Genomic DNA, 5,064 nt, shown 5'->3' with positions numbered 1-5,064 from the left:
AACTTTGAATATTTATTTAACCTAACCTAACCCTATGTTGTCATTCAAAAAAGTTAAAAACTTAAAAAATTATAAGGATAAAAAATATTTAAAAATATAATTTTTTAAGAAAAACGTTGTTTTTTTAAGCGAATTGAAAGTATGTCAAAAAATATTTTCAAAAAAATTTACACTTTTTGAAATAATGAGTGTTGTTTGATAAAAGAATCACTCTGTATATATATAATGATAAATCTCAAATAATACACTTGTTTTAATATAGAAATAAATTAATAATGATTTATTGTTGGTAAGTAATTCTAAGCTGTATAAGCTTAAATATTCCATGACTGCTTCCGTTGTCATATTACAATTTACAATATTTTGTTTTTAACATCATCCTACCACCATGCCCTACTGCTGAATGTGGCATGTGCCGAATGAATTACTTCAAACAACTCATGTACTGTGACATAATATAAAACGTCAGTCATTTTCAACTATAGGTTTAATTAATTTTTCCAGGGTTTTTTTAGTGTGCAGTGAGACACATTTTGTGCAGTGAGAAAAGTTATTGTGCAGTGAAAATTGTTACTTTATGCAGTGCAAAAAAATAATTTCAGGATGATATTTTATTGTTTATTATAAAACAATAATTTAGTAGGCTTCTAAAACAAAACAAAAATATCTACCACCTTTAAGCACATGCTTGTGGTGGTGGTAGAAGTTATATAACATAATATGAACAATTTAATTATAAAAAATAAAAGCAGACAAGAACTGAATAATCAATCTATGTATAGGTACAATTAGAATGCTTATAAATAATATTAAACTACAATATAGTTAAATATAATTATTTATTATTTATTCAAGTAGGTATTGATAATAACCAAATCTGATTTTTTTTTTCAATTCCATAGTAAGGTTAGTGGTTACTGATAGTAGCATAAAACAATCAAATGAGTTCTATACAATAAAATGCAGTTACTACCGTCTTCGTGGGAACTAGACAAAAATAGTTATGACAACTTCAAAAAAAAAACAAAAAAAATTAGTAAAAACAAAGATATGCCCTTCTTCGCTGCGGTTTTACGATTCCATTCTGTATAGAATACTCTATTCTGACATGAAATGCCATATTTTCTCTTTTAATTATTACCTTTTTTCATATCCAAAAAGAATTCAAGGTTTTTAATTATATATACAATAGTTATTTTTTTATACACAGACTCAAATGGTAACACATCTAATAACTTAAAGTTTTCTTTAGTTGAACCAATTAAAGTATTTTTATTTAAACATATCCTAACAATTTTTCTTTGTAAAAGTTATAGTGGTCTAGACGCATTTTGATTCAGTCATTTTGCCTATTATTTGATGTAAAAGTATATTACAAAAATTATAAAGAAATTAGGTACCTAGGTACCTAGTTAATAGATTTTTTTTATTTTTATAAACAATTATTATTACAAATTACCTATTTCAAGTAAATATTACTTAGTAAGTACTATTACTTAAATTTTAAAATTATTTTTACAAATTCACAATGAAAATAGTGCATTAATATGACTAATTTGGTATATCATGAGAGAGTCGAGATTTATAGGTTTTTACATATCGTTTCTGAGTACTTATTTGCACTATGCAGACTTATGAAAGTGTAAAATGTAGATAGTATACAGTATACAGTAGCCAGTAGGTTAGTAGGTACTTGGTAGTATCGCCGGGACAGTCCACAAGAGTGGCTCCAGAGACATGATATGGGGGTTACCAAGTAATAATTTTCAGAAAATGTTGATTTTTTTTTTTGTAATTTTGTTTTTAACAGGATAAAATTGTTTAGAAATACAGCTTTTTAGGGGGGGTATTAGGGCCCCTCTAGAGCTGCCCCTGAGAGTTAAACTGATAACAGACCGTAGGGTTTGGTCTAAGTAAACATATTCCCTACTATAGGTATAATCCAAGAGTAGGAATAAGTTTGTGCAGTCAGAAAAAATCCATAAAAAAAACCCTGAATTTTTCTTTTCTGCCAATTGTCACAACATCATATTAAATTTATGCAAAAGTTTATTATTCGTTACCGTTTTTTTTTTTTAGTCCAATTTTTAATGGATTAAATAAGTTTTTGAATCTTATTGTTGTATTATTCATAACTAAAATAAAATATATTGTCACCTCTCTTTTTATTGTTGATAAATTTTTCGATTGCTGCATTAAATGTATTCTCCATGACTCCATATTACTATTAAATAAAACTACAACGCTATATTTGAATTTATATTTTATTATATTTAGTTCACAAGTAACTCAAATTATTATAAATAATTATAAAGCACGTACCTAATCGTCGCATATACAACTCGCTAGAATTAGACTTGCGTAAATACCAAATAATAAACTAATAGACCATATTTTCATATTATTACTTGGCTTATCAGCGTTATCGCTAGTCGGATTTTCGTTTGTTTATCTACTTCCGTTGAGATATTTTTAACTATCGAAAGTTTGTCGCGTATCTAATACCTATACACTTATCACTGATCGTTCACACCGACATAAATGTACCTATTGAACATCATTCTCCAACTAAATTGGGGATTAACTTCAATAACCGGGGAATGTCTGTATTTGAAACATTTACCACGTTTACATCATTCACGGTAACAATGTAACATACTTACATACATGCCTACGCATTTACAAATATATATAACATATCAACATATTCCTAATACACACACACACACAACACATGTAGCACAATATACAGAATATTATCCACGTATCCACACCCTTTCAATCGGACGTTCTGCATAACGACATAATGCTCTACTAGCAACGATTGTGTTACATCGTACCTACACTATAAAATCATAAACGCATCTTGATACCCCAACACTACGTTTAGCTGATACATGCCAATAAGTATTAACGTAAGGGATTACACCTAAATCATCCTATATAAGGATTAAAGATCATATAAAATCTACTCAGCAACAAGCTTTTTCAGAAATTTGCAAATTTTTATTAACTTTTAATAACCTACTTCCTACTTGATGGCCATTGTAACATGTTATTATTTGGTGGCATTTGCTGGAACATTTAAAATTTTCTTAGAACACAATCACAGACCGGTTTCACATTGCTAAAAATTAACAAAAATTAGTAATTATAAGATAACTTTTTATTCATTTTTTATACTCGCATCGTCATATCTAATTAGTAATTACCTATATTTATTTATAATTTGAGTTGTAAAACAATTTTACCAAAGGATACGCAGTTAAAAATATTTCATATACCTAAGTAATTTACATATTAATAAATTATACATAAAAAGACAATAAGAAAATAAAGTATGGTTTTTAAAATAATACAAAAGTCAAAAACGTTTCATTTTTATTGTTTACTTAACTCGGAATAGACATTTTGTTAAACATCTGGGCATTTAACTAAATATCTAGATGGATAGTTAAATGCCTGATTTGACTATATGCCTACGACAGACGACAATACTACATATATATAACTTCCTAATAGGTATCTATCCAGGTATCCGATATTCAGTCTTGTTTTGTTTTTTTATAGTTAAAAATAATTTACCTTATAAGTCATAATAATATACAAGATTTGTACGTGTATAAAAGGTAGGTAATACAAGGAAGATAATATTATTATAATACACTAGCTGATCCCGTGCACTTCGTTGCCCATTAAAAATGCCAACTCTATATGAATAATATGTTTTATAATATTATTTTCTATTATTAAAATAGCTTAAAAACCCATGGCAACCATTTATAATCAAACATTTTCATCGGAAATCTCAAAATCTCTGCTTGAGAACTTCCTGGGTTTGTCCTCTTCCTTTTTAAATTAGCCTATCTTCTGCCCAAAGTTCTAATCTATCTCTTTTTCATCAATTAGTCGGAAAATAATATTAATAATTACAAAAAAATATTAATGGTCAACTATGAACTAAGAAAGGTGTTTTGCGTTGGCATTATTGACAGATGAATAAAAATAACAAGTAGGTAAAGCAGATTAGAAAAAATTATCACTTTGTTTTCGAATCTCCAATCTAGGAGAAAGTTATTAGATTATTATTATTTATAAAATTATGATTAGAAAAAATGCAAATAAAATAAATAATAAATTGTTTTCAGTTAATATTTTATTTTTATAATATAAATTGTTTCATATAATACGTAAAATAATTTATTTTACGATAAGAAAATAAAAGTTAACACTTTTTACATAACGAATACATTGTATACATTTTTGTTTTACTTATACTTTTTTTATAAAAACTATAATATGCTTATTTTACATTAGTTTTCCTAGAGATTTAAGAGAAAACTAATAGATGAAAATATTAAATGTTGGAACAAATTTAATTTAGCTCTAAAGCAATTTTTGTGAATATTTTTCTTCAAAATGTGTGTTTTGCATTCTTAATATTATGGTAGGTATACTTTAAAAAAGTCAGTAAAATTTTCTTTGAAGTTATGGTCAAAAAAACTACAAAACTTGTTATCAAGTTTAAAATATCAAAAAGAACATTTTTGATTTTTTTTTTGTAAATGTAAATTTTTGTATATTTTTCTTCCAATTACATATTTACTTACTTTGTTTTTTTTTTTTTTTTGGTTGAGGCTTCGACAACTTAGGTCATTAGCGTTTGGTACTGTGGGGGGTGGAACTGTAGGTTTGTTTGTTTGGAACACGTGGGCAGAATTTTTTAGTGGGCACCCGTAGGTATCTGCCATTGCCCGGGTGGGGGATGGCGGCACTTGTTCTCCGGATTCCGTGACTTGCCCGGAGAAAAATGCCGCCCGATGGCCGGGAATCGAACCCGAACCGGCTGTGCCGAAGTCGACGCGTTGACCGCTCGGCCACCTCGTCCCCCTTACTTACTTAGTATTTTATTGTTAATAAAGTAATTTATTAAAACCCCAACGTGTAAAAATACGCAACTTGCTAAACTTCAAAGTGTATATACTTAGAAACTGAGTCCCGACTGACAATTCTGTTTGCATCAATGATTGTTCTAACTCATTAATATACAAGGTTTCCGAAAAA

Source organism: Acyrthosiphon pisum, chromosome X (assembly GCF_005508785.2).
Source record: "Acyrthosiphon pisum isolate AL4f chromosome X, pea_aphid_22Mar2018_4r6ur, whole genome shotgun sequence".
Taxonomy (NCBI): domain Eukaryota; kingdom Metazoa; phylum Arthropoda; class Insecta; order Hemiptera; family Aphididae; genus Acyrthosiphon; species Acyrthosiphon pisum.
Note: the sequence above shows the minus strand (reverse complement) of the source record.